Source organism: Urocitellus parryii, chromosome 4 (assembly GCF_045843805.1).
Source record: "Urocitellus parryii isolate mUroPar1 chromosome 4, mUroPar1.hap1, whole genome shotgun sequence".
NCBI classification, from domain to species: domain Eukaryota; kingdom Metazoa; phylum Chordata; class Mammalia; order Rodentia; family Sciuridae; genus Urocitellus; species Urocitellus parryii.
Genome location: NC_135534.1, coordinates 5,891,007 through 5,909,700, shown reverse-complemented (window position 1 = coordinate 5,909,700; position 18,694 = coordinate 5,891,007). Strand labels below are relative to the sequence as shown.

The window sequence follows — 18,694 nt, the reverse complement described above, 5'->3', positions numbered from 1 at the left end:
GCATAGATGGATGGATCGAGGATTTGATTGGCCGACTGGTTAGCGGTTGGCTGGCTGAATGATTTGATTGGCTAACTGGCTGGTGATGGATGGATGATTTGATTGGCTAACTGGTTGGTGATGGATGGATGGATGATTTGATTGGCTAACTGGTTGGTGATGGATGGATGATTTGATTGGCTAACTGGTTGGTGATGGATGGATGGATGATTGCACAGATAGACGGCTGGGTGGATGTTTGGTTAGATGAGTGGCTAGATGGGTGGGAAGGCAGAGGATGAGTAGGTGGGTAAATGGGGAGGTGGATGTTTGGATGCACTAGTGGTTGAACATTTTTCTTAAAGTATTTTTTCGTTATAGGTGGGCACAATATCTTTATTATTATGTGGTGCTCAGGATCGAACCCAGTGCCTCATGCATGCTAGGCAAGCGCTCCACCACTGAGCCATGGCCCCAGCCTGTGGTTGAACATTTGATTGCTGGATGGATGATCATTGGGTGAATGGACAGACAGATGAATGGAAGTGGCTAGATGACTGGGTGGGTATACTGCAGGTGAAGGTCTTATATTCTTCATCAAGAGAGTCCCATAGTATTCTGTGTGGTATCCCAGCAACTGGGGAGGCTGAGGCAGGAGGATCCCAAGTTTGAGGTCAGCCTCTGCAATTTATCGAGGCCCTGTCTCAAAATAAAAAATAAAAGGCTAGGGATGGAGCCTAGTGGAAAAGCACCCTTGGTTCCTGGTTTCAATCTTCAGTACAAAAAAAAAATCCCTTAGAGTAGAAAAGAGTCCCTCAGAGTAGAGACCGTGTCTTCCCCCCTTGGATGTCTCCGATGGAGTCAGCCCTTTCATTGCAGGACCCGTGGTATGAACGGAGACCACGTCTGTCTCTCCCTCACTCTGAACTTGGCTGCTCTGATGGCAAAGGGGGCGCCTCCTCCTCCACTCTGTTCCTCACCAGCCAAACCCAGAGCTTGGCGCCTGGTCACCAGCACCCAGAGGGCGACAGAGGTCCCCCTTCACATCCTCAGGACAGCTGAAGCCAGCCAGACAGACGAGGGCGAGCGTTGGGGAGGGTGTGGTGGGATCCTCCCCCATGGCATGGCTGCCACGCAGAGTCGGGCGGTGCCTGCGATGGAGTGACCGTGCCACCCAGCAAGTCCACTCCAAAGTGTGGATGCATGGGAAATGAAGACCCAGTGCTGAGGGCCATTGCCAAGTAGGAATGACGCATCGAAATTTCCTTGCCAGCGTACCCCATGTTAAATGGACTTGCCTTGGAAATCCGCTGTGACCTTGCATGTGTGTTTGAGAAAGGTGACCCTGCTCAAGGACCAGGGTGGATCCAGGTTTAGGGTGTTTCCTGCAGGTTTTAGGAAGTATCCCGCTCCTTGGGTTTAAGGCGTTCCCGGTTTAAGACAAGTTTAGGGGGTTCCCGGTTTAAGACAATCTGGGTTTAGGGAAGTTCCAGGTTTAAGGTTATTGCTGCTGGGAATAGGGCGTATCCTGCTGCTGGAGTTCCCGTTGAGTTCTCGTGGAATTGAGAAAGTAATTTGGGACGTGAATTGTGTGGGCCCAGAACTTGGATTTCCCCAGAACGTGTTTGTACAGGGCCGGTGTGAGTTCGGGAATAAAGAATTGCTGTTTGAATCTACAAGGTGTGAGTGGCTCGTGATCTTGTGCCCAGCCAAGACTGCGGCAACCCAGGCTCACGGGGAGTAACTGTGAGTCATTGTTCCTAGAAGCGTGATGCATGGTGGCCAGAGAGGGAAACCACCTGAGTGTCCATCGAGGGGGGAATGAGTAAACCAAGTGCTAGGTCCATACGATGGAATCGTCTGGGGCCATAAAAACACAGAGGCCCAGACACAGCCACACCAGGGATGGACCTCAAAAATGTTGTGCCAAGTGAAAGATGCCCGTCACCAAAGTCCAAATGCGGTATGATTCTGTCCACAGGACGCGTCCAATAGAGGCAGATCCATGGACGCAGAAAGGGGATTAGCGGTTGCCAGGAGCTGGTGGGAGGGAGGAGGAGGAGGGACCGCTAATGGGTGCAGGGTTTCGTTTTAGGCATGATGAAACATTCTGGAATTAGACAGCGGGGACACCATTACACAATGCCGAATTACTAAACCCACAGAGTGTACATTGTAGAAGAGTGAATTTTACATAACAAGGCTGCTTACGTATGTATTTAAAACCCACCAAAAACAGGTGCCGATGTCGCATGGATTGGAGGTTGGAGATGGGCAGTGGGAGATGCCTGGTCTGTTGACCTGGGACCCAGAAGAGGGGGCCCAGGGCAGTCACAGAGCCCTACCACAGCCTGGGCCTGTGAATCCAGAGGACTGGGGGTAAAGACAGCCAGCTACCTGAGTGCCACAGCAGAGAGCAGAGCCATTCTGAGGGATAGCCTGCACAGGTGTCTGGCTTGATATGGACTGTAGGGTGTCTTGCTGAGTTAGTCAGCTTTCCATTACTATAACAAACAACCTGAAATACATCAAGTTAAAAAGAGGAAAGGTTTTTTGGCTCCTAGTCTCACCATGATCACGTGGTCCCATGGCCTTTGGGCCTGGGATGAGATAGATGGTTTATCATGGTGGGAGAATGTGGACGAACCGCTCATCTCATGGACAGAAAGCAGAGAGAGGGAGAGGAAGGGGGTGTGATCCCCGTAGCCCCTTCAAGGGCCCGCCCCTGTGACCTAACTTCCTCCCACTAGACTCCACCTCTTAAAGGCTCCACCACTTCCTTCCTCCAGCAGCACAGATGGCAGCCTAGTCTACGACACACAGGCTTTTGGGGGACACTTGTCCAAGTCATTGCACCTGCTCTCCTAGTGATGCTTCTGCACAGCGGGAGGGTGTGTGTGTGGACTAGAGCTGCTGAGGGGAGCCGAGCCTTGGTGCCCTCCTTTGTATAACGGGGACAGGATTCCCTCCCTCCCAGGGTTCTCCTGGAGATGAAAGGAGATCATTTGTATGAAAGCTCTTTGTAAGCGGCTCCGTGCCGGGCAGATGTTCCCCCAGCTGTGAGTGGGATGAGAGCCCAGCTCAGCCACCACCTCCTCCACCCGCCCAGCCCCAGACAGCTATGCTCAGGTGGGGCTGGGGAAGTGCTGCAACCCTGCGCCCTGGCTGCAGGGGGCGCCCCTGCGTGGGGTGGGGCTCTGGGTAGGGAGGCTCCCTCCCTGGGGCTCCGGCAGGATGTGCCTGGAGAGCCTGTGGGGAGGGGGCAGCCAGGGCGACACCAGGCAGGAGAGCCAGGGGCCAGGATGGAGCCTTCCAGGCCCAGGAGGCCCTGCCTGTGTCCCCAGCCCGGCCTCTGGGACTCAGCAGGACCACACAGGGGAGGGAAAAGGAGGCTTTGCTCAGCCTTCCTGAGTTCTTAGTAGGGAGCCCCCCACACACACCCCAGTACCCGGCACCCCCCCCAGCATAGAGCAGGAGATTCCAGAGAAAGGCAGGACGCAGGGCTGTCTCCGCCTGCAGCAGGGGTGGGGCCACAGGAAGGCGGACTCATGGCAGGAAACTAATGAAGCAGGTTGGTCTGCAGGTTCTAGAGTTTTTTCCAATAAAGGAGAATTTACATCCTGCCTTTAGGGAGAAAGGGGGTCGAGATAAAGAGCTTTTCCTGTGCTTGCTGCTTCTCAATTGCCTTCAGCTTAACATAATTTTATGTCACAGAGGGACACACCGGGTAACACATTCGAGTTTCCTTCTACAACAGGGTCTCAAAAGAGGAAAGAATGAAGGCCAAGAGCAAGGTCCCTGGAGTCAGCCAGACCAGGCCAGCTGTGTGACCTTGTGCACAGCAGTCAACCTCTCTGTGCTTCAGTTTCCTCTTCTGTAAAGTGTATGTCAAGTTCTCAGTCTTCTCCAGTCCCTAAGGATTTGCTCTTGTCCCAGAGATAGGATGGGAAAATGGATGTTTATTTGTTGAAATTGCATTCGGTTCTGCAAGAAGCATTTACTGAGCATCTACTATGTGCTGGTGCTGGGGATCTAGGGATGTGCAGGGTACTCAGTCCTGTCCCCGTGTGGCCATGAAGAGCTGTGACGTGTGTGAGGCTGTGTGGCTGCCTCTGGCAAAGCCACTGCCCTGCTGGCCAGGTACACCCTCAGGTGGGCAGGTGGGCCTGGGGCCTGCCCAGCCCTGTTGATACCACAACCAGCACTTCTTTGCCTGGGACCTGCCGCACCCAGCTCCCAAACCTGGCCTGTGGCTGGGGTGGAGCCAGGGGTGGAAGCAAGGCCTCTGGTCCACTGCCCACTTCTTGTGGCACTTGCCCTGCTCTGTCCACGGGTGAGCAGGGTCTGCCCGGGGCGGGTGGGTCCAGGCAGAGCCACCCTCCATTCCTGGGCCTGATCCCCAGCTCCCTGCCCTGGGCCCTGCAGCCAGAGGGGCCTCCTTGCTGTGCTTTCCCTGATCCCGGACCAACCCCTCCCCTGGGGTGCAGCCCCAGCTCCCTCAGGGGGACCCAGGCCCAGGGAGGGCTGTTCTGGCCGCTCAGTGGCCCCGGGACCCTGGGTGGGGTCCTGGCCTCCTCTTTTCTCCAGCTCCTTCCCTTCCCAAGCTGGGGTTCCGTCCTGTCTCCACTGCCCCCGGGCTGCCGTGAGGCAGGGCCTCTGTGCTGTCCCTATGCCCTGTCTTGTCCCTCCACCCGGGCATGGTCTACTGCTGCCCTGCTGGGGCCAGAGCTGGAAGCAGGGGTGACCTTGGATACCTGGTCACAGGCCTGCTCAGAGACAGACTCGTCTGTGAGTGACCACACCTTGGTGGGCCTGCGCTGGGCCTCAGGAGTGACCAGGGAGGCGGCAGCCTGGCTCGGCACCCCTCACACACCATGCCAGGTCCCAGCTGTGCAGGCAGCTCCCAAGTTCCAGGGCAGGGACCTCACTCCTGGGTCACCTGGGGTTCTCCCTCAGTGAGTCCTGTGGCCTGGGGTGGCCCAGTCAAGAAGGATTCCTGCAGGTGCTGGCACCACCTCCTGGGGCCTGAGCTGCAGCTCCTCAAATCCTGCCCAACCGGAGAGTGGCCAGGTGCCTCGGAGAAGGCCCAGGGCCTGGGTTCCAGAGGGCTGTGGGGTACGGGGTAGGGGCAGAGCTGTGGCATGCCGTGGTCTGCAGTGCCCAGTATGCAGACGGCCACCAGCCCCTGTGCAGGTGAGGCCAGGGGCTTCCGAGTCGACCCCCTGCCCCTTGCTTCCCGCTCTGGCCACATGCGAAGCTGGAAGGCCCAGGTTCAGGGCGGGCAGGTGGCCTTGTTTCAGAGTGGCAGGAACATGGCTTCAGGAGAGACCTGACCCTTCTCGTCGATTAGGAAAGGGGTGTCTGGGAAGCCCAGGGTCTAAGAAGGTGTGGCAACCAGAGAGAGGGCACAGGGAAGTGGTGGGAGCACCCAGGACCTGGGCCACCCCAACTTCTGCAGAACCTGGAGCCAACAGAGGCCCCGGGGAGAACAGAGGCCGGGGGAGAACAGAGGCCGGGGGAGAACACAGGCTGGGGGAGAACACAGGCTGGGAGTGAACAGAGGGCCCGGGGAGAACAGAGGCCCCAGGGAGAACAGAGGCCGGGAGAGAACAGAGGCCGGGGAGAACAGAGGCCTGCCTCCTCCTCTCATGCCTCAAGCTGGCCGTGACACATATGGACACCAGCCTTCGTGTCTGAATCTGTGTGGGTCCCCACAGACACCCAGCCTCTGGCTGAGGGAGGCACACACCTGAGCTTCAGTTGTCCTTTGCGGGGACAGGCCTGGGGGACAGTTGTGAAACAGGCACAGCTTTGGCTGGATATAGGCCGTGGGCCTGCAGACTGCCAGTAGCCAGGGTGGGCAGAAAAGTGCCCCCAGAGCAATGGACCAGAGGGGCCTTCGGGCTTCAGGGGCGAGGACAGAACCTGAGTCCACTGCCTGGCCACTGGCCTAGAGCTCTGTGACAGAGACCTGCGAGAAGTGGCACTGGTGGCCGTGGTGGAGGACAGGCTCCACCTTCTTCATAACCACGTGAGCAGGGCTGTAGGCTGGTGCGGACGGGTAGGGGGTCACCTTGGTCAGTCCTGGTCAGTCTGCTCCCAGCCGGAATCACTCCTGTTGGTGAGGCGGGAAGGCCCAGTGTGTGCAGGAGCGTCCAGGACACCTGAACCTTTGAAACCCTGCTGGCCCAGAACCTGGGGGCCAGGGCTTCTTGTGGCTGCCCAGGTGAGCACTGGGTCTGGCCCCTCCCAGCCTGTCCTGGGTCCATTTCTCAGAAGGGCAAACGGAGGCCTGGGGTGGGCCAGTTCACCAGAGCAGAGCCAGAGCTGGGGAGCGGCCAGTGTCCTGTCCCTGAAGCCGCCACACCCCCTCCTCACCTGGTTCAAGCCCCTCGTGCCCCTGCCCTGCAGACGCCCTCGCTGACCGCAGCCTGCTGGCCCTGGCTGGTGGAGGACCCCGGCTCTCAGCGCCTGGCCCAAGGCCTTCCTGGCCTCCGTGCTCCTCCGCATGCGATTCTGCTTGGCCTCCCCTGGGAGAGGGGCGCCCTGGGGAACCCTCAGAAACAGTGGAAGGAAGCCGTGCTGTGGTCATGGAGGAGCTTCCCTGGGGAGGGCGAGGCAGGGCGGGTGTCTGGGCCACTCTGCAGGGAACCGGTGCTGGACTCCAGGAGAGAGAGAGGAGCACAAAGCCCCGGACCCCTGGTCGCACCCAGGGCTGCCTTCAGGACAGGGGTCACGGTGTGAGCAACGCGGCAGCCACCTGACCTGAGAAGAGACGGAACAGTGGTGCCCTGGGAGGGTCCATCCAGGCCAACACACCCACCGGGACACTCCCACAGCTCGTGTTGCCGTTCTCACGGGTCACCCACTGTCACGGACACGTGGACACACAGCCGGTGTGTAGCCGGCCAGCGGGCCACAAATGTGAGAAGCCCCGGGCAGCCTGGAGTCCGGGGTGCCTCCTGCTGCTCCGCGCCCCGGGGATTGAGGGGCTCCCTCAGCTCAAAGGGGCCTCACCCTGGCCCTGAGGGCCCCCGCCCCTGCCCAGTCCCAGCCCCAGCCTGCTCTGTCCCTCCTGAGCACCTCCTGCCGAGTCCTTGAGCCTGCCTGACACCGTTGGCACAGGGGGTGAGATGAGGAGGACTGGAGGGGACAGGAGGGGTCGGAAAGTGGCCTGGCGATCGACCCAGAGGTACAGAGAGGCCAGCCCTGTCCCATGGAATCCCAGGCACACATCACTGTTCCCAAGGTCTCGCCTGCCGGAAAGCTGCTCCAAGTTCCAGTTGACTGCGTACGACCTTCTGAGGATGACACTGTCGCTGTCAACTTGGTCCTTGTCCCCGAAGCCAATCCAGTAGCGAGGACATGGTTTTGAGAAAAAGGAAAAAGAAGTGTTTCTTGCTTTGCCTGCACAGGAGGAGCACAGGGGCCTCCTGTGCTGGGGGCTGGGTTCTGCCCACAGAGGGGAACGGGGTCTAGGGGTTGCGCGTCACGTGTGCTCGGTCGGAGTCAAATTCACTTGTTAACCTGGGAGACGGTCTTTCTGAGACCTTCTGCTGCCATCCTCAAAGTCTGAATCCTTGGGTCCTGTGTTGGGTGTGTGCTCAGGGACAGATAACTGCCTAGGATGGGCGGGAAAGGGGACCCTTTCCCCTGAGACCAGAGAGGGGGAGGGATTAGGCAGGAGCCGGGGGAGAGGAAGAGGAAGAAACATGTCATTTTAGAAATGAGTCACAGTGGCAGAGCGGCAAGGGCGATATTCAAACATAAAGTGGACACTGGTCCAGCACCAGGCCAGGAGGGGCAGCGTGACCCCAGTCCACGGGCGTCTGCCCCCTTCACCCAGGGCAGACGGACTCCCACCAAATGGGCAATTGCATGGCGCACAGGGTCCAAGGAGTGTGGCCAAGGTGTGGGGACGCTGCAGCTCCCTCCCCAGGTGTGATCTTTTGTATTCTGATACCAAGTAACTGCAGAAGGTCCCACGCGGTTCCTCTCCCTAGTTACCTGGTGGCGGGAGGTCAAGAGAAAGGCTGGGCTTGCAGCCAATTAGGGTGGGGATGGTTCTTTGTTTTTTGGTACCAGGGATTGAACTCAGGGGCACTCAACCGCTGAGCCCATCCCCAGCAGCCCTATTTTGCATTTTATTTAGAGGCAGGGTCTCACTGAGTTGCTTGGGGCCTTGTTTTTGCTGAGGCTGGCTTTGAACTCGGGATCCTCCTGTCTCAGCTCCAGAGCCACTGAGGTCACAGGCGTGTGCCACCACACCCAGTGGATGGCTCACATTTCAAGGAGGAAACATTTAAAGACAGGGCCTGGACTTGCTCCCTGCCTGGGGAGTGGGGTGTCTGGTGGCCAGGAGAGCCACTGGGTCAGCAGGAGCTCCTGGCCCTCCCAGCTACTGTTGAGGAAGGATGGGGGGGGCGGTTCAAGGGGCTGGCCTCAGCTCACCCAAGGGTTTGCCCTTTCGTGGAAGAGCCCAGACTGTGAGGCGAATGGTGCATCCGGACTCCGGGGCAGAGCCAAGGCTGCTTTCAGTACTTTTATTTATTTTTATGGGGTGCTGAGGACTGAGCCCAGTGCCTCACACGTGCCAGGCAAGTGCTCTGCCACTGAGCCCCAGCCCCCAAGGCTGCTTTCCACCTGGGACAGGGCTCAGCCTAGGGCTCAGGGCTCCCTGTGGCCCTCGCTCCTCAGTTGAACCATCCAGGCAGGGGAGCTGCTGGAATCTGGCGCCAGCTCTCCCAGCCTCACCTCCGATGGCCACTGTTCGGTGGCCCCCTCCCCCTGTGAGTGACCTGAGGGCTTGTCCCTCTTCCAACGGCCGGGCGTCCCCGGTGCCCGCCCAGCACCTTCTGTGGGCCAGCGGCTGTTTTACAGACGAGCTGCCGTTTGCAGCGTTCTTTCCCAAACCGCCCCGCAAAATTCTCTCGGGGATGTCCTGGGAGCTGAAGTGGCCAAAATGGCAGTTTGAGACCTCAGTGTGAGTTAAATAGTAAACATCCCCACCGGAACGGAGTCGGAGCCACAGGCATTTCTGAAGCGGAAGCACAGGTCACGTCCAACCTCGGGCGGCTGGGCCTGTGCTCGCGGGCGAGGGAGCTGGCCACCAGGGGCTCCTCTCCCCGTGGGGGACGTCTGGTCCCCCAGGATGGCCTGGTGCTTCTCTGGGAGTTGTTTTTGGCAGTGACCCCACACTTGAGCTCCAGACCTTCCCACTGGACACTCGGAACAGAGCGAGGGAGGGGCTCCTGGCCTTTCCTGCGGGGACCCTGGCCCCAGGCAGGAGCTTCCCGGGCGCTTCTCGGGGCCTGTCCTTCGGAACAGCAGCTGGGAGGGAGATGGAGTGAAGGCCGTGGCGCCCATCAGCTGTGCCTGGGCTGGGTTCTGGTTTCCAAGCAAGAAGGTGGTGGCCTGGCGGAGGTTTGAGGCGGTACTTTTAGTGAGCCTTCAGGGAGCTCTAGCGACCAGGCCACTCTGGTGGAAAGTTACCATTTTGAGACTTTGAAGCAGCTGCTTTTTCCTGCTATTCCAAAAATAGGGCTACGGTGACCTTTGGCTCATAAATCCAGCCAAGCCACAGTTGCACGCACAGCTGGGACGGCTGCCCGCTCCGGCCTGGCAGTCTTGGGTATCTCTCCCTCCCAGCGCACCAGTTCCCAGCATCCCGCTCGGGTACCGGGTCCTACCCTCCAGACACAGGCCTTGAGGTGTGACCCAAGGCCGGCCAATCACAGAGCCTCAGCTCTGGCCACGGTGACTGGGCCAAGAGGCCAGCACCTGATTGGAGCTGGACTAATCCGAGTCCATCCTTGACCAGGAGGCCGAGGCCAGGAGCTCCCACCAGGGCCAGAGCTTCCGTTCTGGCCAAGAGGCTGTGAAATGGGGTTTCAAGTAGCCGTTGACATTGGTCATGGTGGAGAGAGAGAGAGAGCGCACGAGCACTTTTAGGTCCCCAGCTCTGCCCCGTCCTCCCCTGGTTCGTTTGCAGGAGCCATAGCTGCTCCTTACTGCAGTTGAGGTTCTGTGCTCTCAGCTGAAAGAGACTGTGAAAGGTTGGAAATATGTCTACAGATCCTTGGACAGTTTCCCCCTCAAAGTCTAGAGCCTCATGCCCCACCCTTTGAGGTAGGGACAGACCTAGAGACCCCGCTCTAACTGCAAGTGTGTGGAATTGAGGATGACACCCAGGACCAGGCTGGGAGAGGCCTGGTGGCCGCCGTCTTGCCCACTCTTCCAATCATGTGTTTTGGGAAGGCAGCCGCCATGTCATGAGGATGCTCAAGCTACCTGTGGAGGGGTCAAGGTGAGGAGGACCCGAGGTTCCTGCCAGAGCCGGCACTGAATGGCCATCCACGTGAGTGCGCCATCTTGGAATTGGATCCTCAAGCCCCAGTCAAGTCTTTGGGTGAGGGAAGCCCTGGCCACTCTCTTGATGGCCACATCATGGGAGATTCCAGCAAGAACCACTCAGCTAAACCACTCTGCAACTTCTGACTCGGAAATAGAGATGATAAATCCTCACTGTTTCAAGATGCTTGGTTTTATAGTTGGCGATGCAGCCACCGATGATGCAGACAGCACCAACCTAACAATTAGACCTACAAGTCGGCAACTTTGTAAGGATGGGAAAGCATACCTGCATGTCTGTTCTGTCTTTCGCTTTCAGGACAATATTTAATAAATTACATGAGCTGTTCAACACTTCATTATGAACTAGGCTCCTGTTAGATGGTTTTGCCCAATGGTCAGCCAACGTGAAGTGTTATGAGCACATCTGAGGCAGGCTGTGTTGGGATGTTTGGAGATTGGGTGGGATAAATGCATTTTCAACCTATGATGGGTTCATTGGGATACAACCCTGTGGGAAGTCAAGGAGCGTCTGTGTGGAGTCACAACCAGCCATTACCTTCAAGCTCCAGTCTGGGGCAGAAGGTGAGTGGTTTGCTGGGCTGAGATTTAGCGACCTGAGCTTTTTCGGGGTCTGGTTTCCAGGGTTGAGTTCTGCAGTTCTCTGTTGTCCTGGGCAGAGCTTGCCAGCTTGGGGTGAAGGCATATCCTCCACTCAGGAGTCTTTCTTTGATGTCCCCTGGGGTCCTGATTGTCAACCCAGTGTGGCCAGAGGAGCAACGCTGAAAATCCCAATAGTTTTCCATTGAAGTTCTCTCATCTTAAGATGGCAGTGAGGAGAGTGGATGCCGAGCTTGACTCTAGGTCTCAGCTTGGCCCTGGGATCTTTTTTAAAATTCGTTCTTTTTAGTTATACATGACAGAGTATATTTTGCCATATCCTACATACATGGAGTATGACTTTCCCTTCTTGTGGTTGCAACATGACTTGGAGTTTCACTGGTCGTGTAATCACGTATGCCCAGTGCATTCCACTGTCTTTCCTATTCCCATCCCCTCTCCCCTCCCTTCATTCCCCTTAGTCTAATCCAATGAACTTATATCTCCCATCTCGGTCCCGCCTATTGTGAGTCAGCATCCGTGTATCAGAGAGAACATTCACCTTTGGTTTTTGGGACTGGCTTATTTCACTTAGCAGGATAATCTCTGATTCTATCCATTTATCAGCAAATGCCATAATTTATTTCATTCTTCTTTTTTTTTAAATATTTTTTTAATTGCAGTTGGACATAATACCTTTATTTATTTATTTTTATGTGGTGCTTAGGATAGAACCCAGGGCCTCACACGTGCTAGGCAAGCGCCCTACTGCTGAGCCACAATCGCAACCCAATTTTGTTCTTAATGGCTGAGTAATATTCCGTTGTGTGTATGTGTGTGTGATGTATCACATTTTCTTTATCCATTCATCTGTGGTAGGGCCTCTGGGTTGACTTCAACTCATTGTGAGTTGAGCTGCTATAAACATTGTCTGTGTTACTATCATATGCTGATTTTAAGTCCTTTGGGTATATGCTGAGGAGTGGGATGAGTGAGTCAAATGGTGGTTCCATTCCAAGTTTTCTGAGGAATTCCCATACTGCTTTCCAGAGTGATTTGCACTGATTTGCAGTCCCACCAGCAATGGATGAGTGTGCCTTTCCCCGACATCCTTCCTGAGGCCATGGGATCTTGAGCTAGATGTCTAAATGAGACAATGCACCTAAAACATGTAGCACAGTGCCTGGCACAAAGTAATACATGCTCTAATAACTGGCTAAAATCAAATTCAGTAAAAACACAGTCTGGGGCTGGGCTTGTAGCTCAGTGGTTGAGCACTTACCTTGCGTGCGTGAGGCACTGGGTTCGATCCTCAGCACCATCTATAAATTAATTAATTAATTAATTAAAGATATCGTGCCCATCTATAACTAACGAAATAACTAAATAAACCCAGTCTGGAAGACATCACAACCATTAGCTTCGTTGCTATCTCAGCATCTTGAGAAAATAGCTGTTGCCATGCATTTTGTACAAATAAGCAGTGGAGCACAATTTGCTTCTTTTAATACATTCATCTTACCTCGTGGCAAGGAAGAAAACAAAACAGCAGAACCCTGGACTGACCCCTGGGAAAGGACTTGGCATTGGAGATCTTCAGCCAAGTCATCCATCAAGCACTTGAGTCTGGTTGAAATGAAGAATTGCAAAGTTGTGATTTCCCCTCCAAGGGAAGTTATTTCAAACCACATTTTTTTTTTATTAGTCTTGAGAATCAACGTTACTCAATAATGAGAACCAAATTGATTATTCTCATCACATCGAACAGGTTGAAAACCTATTTTCCCAGACATAGTCCTCAGTGTGTGCTTCTTGTGTTTAAGTAGTCTATTGGGGTTCTCCAGAGAAACGGAATCCACAGTCATACACCACCAGGAAGCTGGTGCAGCTCGGAGGTCTGAGAGCCAGTGAGGTAGTCGCACCAGGTGGGTCTCAAGGCCTGAGGACAAGGCATGCTGATGGGGTAAGTCCCAGTTTGAGGGCGGGAGAAGACTGATGTCCCAGCTCCAGCAGCCAAGCAGAAAGGGAATTTGACTTCCTCTACCTTTTTGCTCTATTCAGGGACTTCATGAAAGATGGGTGATGCCCGTTACATTAGTCTGTTTTCTGTTGCTACAACAAAATACCTGGAGCTGGCTGATAGATGAAGATAAGAGGTTCATTTAGCTCACAGTTTTGGAGTCCGAGAGTCCAAATAGTTGTTGCTGACTTTGGGAGCCCCCGATCCCATCATGGCAGATGGCATCACAATGGTGGGAGCACGTGGGGGAGGAGGAGCTCATGGGCCCAGATAGGAAGTCGGAGAGGAGGAGAGGCCAGGCTCACTCTTTCACAACAAGCTCTTGCAAGAACCAGCCAGCGGCCCCTGACACTGCATCAGTTCCTTCCTGAGCAGCACCCTCCTCCACGCCGCCCTGAGCTCGACGCCCCCACCAGCCCAGTCTCTTAAAAAGTCTCCACACCATCTCCTGGCCCACGAAGCCGAAGCCCTAGGGACGCGGTCGCACACACCACCCACACGGGGAGGGCCAGCTGTGGCTCAGTTCACCAGTGCAGATGCTGAGCCCTTCTGGAAGCCCCTTCACAAACATCCCGAGAGAGCTACTGGGCGCCCCTTGGCCTGCTCAAGTCCACACCCCAAAGCCCTGGTAAGTTCCCCTTTTGTGTCTTGCATCTGAGTCTCCCGCCTTCTTCCCCTAGGTTAGCCTCCACCACCTCTCGTGCTCCTGCCCTGGGTCGCTGTCCTCCTCTCTCCCCACGCTGCCAGCCTCCCTTGCCTCCCTTGCCTCCCCTGCGGGTTCTAGGCCTAGCCCAGTGCCCCTGGGCCTAGAAGTCCTGCCTGTGTCCTGTGAGAGCCGACCCAGCTGCCGGGCTTGGGCCTCTAGGGAGAGATGCTGTGGGTGGCCCGGCGCTGCCCTCACCCAGGTGTGGTGGCAGCTGCCCTCCCCGGGTCCCTGGGCAGCCAGTGTCTAGGCCTCCCGCTCTGCAAAGCGTGTTCTCTGGATCAGAGGCTTATCTACACGTATGCTCCCTTATCACCCAGCACAGACCTTGTAAGAGAAGCGGCTGATTGTTTTTTCTTTTTCCACTTTTTAATTGGGCCATAATTTTTTTTTTTTTTTTTTTTAGCTGTAGTTGGACACAATACCTTTATTTTATTTATTTATTTTTATGTGGTACTGAGGATGGAACCCAGGGCCTCTTCCGGGCTAGGAGAGTGCTCTGCCACTGAGCCCCAGCCCCAGCCCCAGTTGGCCATCATTTACATGGAGTGGGCTCACTTACCTGAGCGTACAGCTCAATAGATCTTTAGATATGAGCACCTGGGTCTAGGTTTACCTGTGGACCGTGACCAAGGCCAGGTGTGGAACATATCCAAAAGGACAGGGGGACTCTCTGCTTGCTGGTGTCACTGGGTCTGGGAAAGCCCAAAATTGACACAACCCATTTGTTATTTCCATATAACAAACCACTTCAATCTTTTTGTTGTTGTTGTCGTTCATTTTGTTTTGTTTTTGTAACAGATATGGAACCCAGGGGTGCTTAACTACTGAGCCACATCCCCAGCACTTTTTTGTATTTTACTTAGAGACGGGCTCTCACTGAGTTGCTTAGGGCCTTTCTAAATTGCTGAGGCTGGCTCTAATCTTGTGATCCTCCTGCCTCAGCCTCCTGAGCCACTGGGATTACAGGCGAGCGACACTGCACCTGGCCCTCTTCAACTTTTACTGGCTTGAAGTGTTATGGTGTGCATGATCAATATAATCAAAAAGTCATAGACATAGGTTATAGGTATAAGGGAAGATAGAATAGATAATCAATAAGCAATAGACATAGATGAAAGACTATAGGAATCAGGTAAGGTGACATAGGATTTAAGCCATAGGATAAGCCAGTGTGTCAGTATAGTTATAAATAAACATAAGCAGGTAGGTTAATATAGATATAGATAAGGTTAGACTAACTTGATCTTGTTGCTTTGCATAGGATAAGGACATAGGGTTTACAGGTATTAGTAAAATGACAGATGAACGTGTGTGAACACCATGAGATAACTGTCGTTTTAAGCAGGCATCAAATAAGTTACTAGTACTGAGTGTGCAAAGCAGCTGCTCTGGTAGAGACTCATTAGTCACTTGCGACAACTCCCACCTTGCTGGGATTACAGGAATAGGGACACTGTAGTCATTTGAGTAAAAAGATGTGACTATACAAACGCCATCTTAGTTTCTTTTTTACTGTCCCTGTGAAGGGAGAACTGCGTGCCCCATTTCTAGGAAATAGAAACGAAAGCTGTTTTCTTATAGAAGATTGCTTTTCTGTTCTTTCTACCCCACAAACTGTACCCTACTCAGGATGCAGCAGTGGTCAGGTGAGCTTCGTCCCGGGTGTGAATGCCCTCGTGGGGCTAAGTAGATTCTTGCCCCTCCGACCCCCGCCCAAATTCAGGATGCGACTGGCACCTGCTTGAGCCCGGGACTGTGGTCAATTTTACTGCAGAGCTAATGCTTTTTTAGCTTCTGTTGACCGCTTGCTTGCCACCTGGAAAAGTCCAGTCCTGCCCAGAGCCCACAGGTGCCACTTATCAGTGTTTTAATTCCTGGGATTGGCTAGCTTCCGACGATAAGCAGGTCACCAAGTTGTGGTTTTTGTGCTTAGATTCCCCTTAGAGGGACCAGGAAGCTGCTGCCCTCCGTCCTTGAGTCTCTGCGGTGGGTGACCGCCCCTGGCCAGGTGAATAAAGCCCTCTTTTGATTTGAAATCCGGACTTGAGTGCTTTCTGGAGCGGCTCCCCATTACACTAGTTCTGTGGCTTGGCTGAGCGTCTCTTCTGGGCCTGGCAGGGGCCTCAGCTGGAGGCCTAGAAGCTCTGCCCCTGGTCCTCACTCGCCTGGAGGCCAGCCGGAGGCCAACCATGTGCTGGCCTCGGGCCTCCAGAGCTTTCCCCTTTGGTACCACCCTGTGGCCGAAGCAAGCCCACAAAGCCAGGCAGCCTCAGGAGGGGGACAAATACCTTCTCTCCTGGCGGAAGAGCAACGAAATCGGAAGCGGGAAGAATCTGTGGTCCTCTCCATGGGCCATGGGTGTTCTCCAGGAAGAAGGCAGTGACCACAGGCCGGGAGTGGGGGGAGGGCGTCAGGGGGGTGCAGCTCAGGGGTGGCCTGGGCCCTGGGCTCCCCCCAGCACCACAGACATAAACGAGGAGTTGGTGGGGACAGTTCTGGGGGCAACTCTAAAACTGGAATGGAGACAGGGAGTGAAGAATCAGAATGAGGCTCTGCACCGTGCAAAAGCCCGCAGTGAAGAGAACAGAACCGGCGGGCCAGACAGACGAAGACAGACGGGCAGACAGGAACCGCATCAGCCACTGAAGTATCAACAGACGGCCACGCGAATATGCTCCACTAACTCTTCCCCATCTTCATTCATTTTTAATTGTTGATGGATCTTTAATTCATTTCTATGCAGCGCTGAGGGTGGAACCCAGGGCCTCGCACATGCCTGGCAAGTGCTCTACCGCTGAGCCCCAGCCCCAGCTCACCCCACCCCATTTTTTCTTTTTTATTGTGGAAAATATACATAACATAAAGATTTCCATCTTTTTTTTTTTTTGCAACACTGGGGATTGAATCCACGGGTACTGAACCACTGAGCCACATCCCCTGCCCTTTTTATTTTTTATTTTGAGGCAGGGTCTTGCTACGTTGCTGAGGCTGCTCCTGAACTTGTGATCCTCCTGCCTCAGCCTCCTGAACCACTGGGATTACAGGCGTGGCCACAAGCAGCATTTGCCGTTTTGTGAGGCTTATATCACTTAGCAAGGTGTTCTCAAGTTTCACCCAGGTTGCAGCACAAGTCAGAATTGCCTTCCACTGCCAGGTATAGTGGTGCACTGCTGTAACCCCAGAGGCTCGGGAGGCTGAGGCGGGACGGTCACAGATTCGAAACCATCCTCAGCAACTTAGTGAGACTGCACACAACCAAGTGAGATCCTGTCTCAAAATTAAAAATAAAATGGGGGGGCTGGGTTGTGGCTCAGTGGTAGAGCACTTGCCTAGCACGTGTGAGGCACTGGGTTGGATCCTTAGCACCCACGTAACAAATCAATAAATAAAATAAGGCATCATGTTCCTTTACAACAAAAATAAATATTTTAAAACAATAAAATAAGACGGGCTGGGGATGTGGCTCAGTGGTTAAGCACCCCTGGGTTCAATCCCCGGTACCAAAAAAATAAAAGAATTTCCTTCTACTGATCTCTCACAGACATGCCAAAACAATTTGAAAAATGTCTTCTAAACCTCACGTCTTCCGCGAACATTAACGTGAAGTGTGGGATCATATAACTTTAAGAGAAGAGATGGGAGAAAACACTCAGGATCTGGAGCCAGGCAAAGATTTCTTTGACTTGATACTGAAGTGTGACCCATAAAAGGAAAAACAAATAAACTGCACCTTACAAAAACCAAAGAAGTTTGCTCTGGAAAACACCCTGTTAAGAGAATGAGAAGACGAGTTGGGAGTGGGAGAAATATTTGTGTCCAGTGAAGGCCCAGCCTCCAGAAGAGTCCCCGCCTCCAACCGTGTTGCTGTTCCTGGTTTCAGTTATTTGTGATCTAAAAATATGAAATGGAAAATTCCAGAAATACAATTCATCAGTTTTCAAGTAACTTTGATGACAGTATATTGTCATAATGGATCTAATCTTAGTTACGGCTGTTAATGTCTTACTGTGCCTAATTTGTAAATCAGACTTTATCTATAGGAAAAAACACAGAGACAGAGGGTTTGGCACTCTGAGCTTTTAGGCAACCCCTGTGGGTGAGGGGAGACCCTCTCGAGTGGGGAGACCCCTCTTAAGACCCCACAGTACGGAGCCCTCAGATATTTCTATCTGAACATATTTCTCCAACGACAACCCACAGGGGGTAGTAAGCACAGGAAGAGGTGTTCAACCTCAGCCGGACAGGAAATGCAAATTAAAACCACCCGGAGACCTCCGGACACCTATCAGAGCTGCTAGAAAAATCACGATGCTGGCTGGCGAGAGTTCCTGGAAGCTGATTGCTCTTCTGTTGCTGGTGGGAATGTAAATCGGTACCTTTGCTCTGGAAGACAGTTAGGCAGATCACCATTCTACCCAGCAAATTTTGCACTCCTGGATATTTATTCCAAAGAAATGGAAACTTAGGTTCACACACGAAAAACTTGCACATGAATGTTGATAGCAATTTTTTTTTTTTAATTTTGGGGGCTGGGGGAGAGAAGGGGAATACTCAGGACTGAATTTGAGCAAATTATATTCCATGTTTTTAAAATCATGTCAAATGAATCCTAATGGTGTGTATAACTAAAAAGAAATAATAAAAAAACAAATTCTGGGGGCTGGGAGTGTAGCTCAGTGGCAGAGGACTTGATTCACATTCCCCAGCACTGTAAAAAAAAGAAAGAACAACCTAGACCGCTTAACAAATTTTACACGTCATTCGTGTGCAGGGGCCACGCTGATCTTCCTGGTGTCATTCCAATTTCTAGCAGTTTTACTCATAATAGCCCCAAAGTAGAAGTAACCCAGATGTCCCTCGACGGCTGCTGTTAATGGCATGGACAGCTACTCAGCCATGAAAAGGGATAAGCTGTGGATACTGGTGACAGGCTGGGCGAATCTCTGCAGAGTCCTGCTGAGTGGGAGAAAAAGCTAATCCCCACAGGTTACATACTGTTTGATTCCATTTATGTAACATCCTGGAAATGACAAAATTAT

The 18,694-nt window shown here is 53.7% G+C and overlaps 1 pseudogene; it reads right to left on the bottom strand.

Annotated features, from left to right (window-relative positions):
- Window positions 1-18,380: 18,380 nt before the first annotated feature.
- Window positions 18,381-18,494, bottom strand: LOC113188402 (U6 spliceosomal RNA; annotated as a pseudogene).
- Window positions 18,495-18,694: the final 200 nt, after the last annotated feature.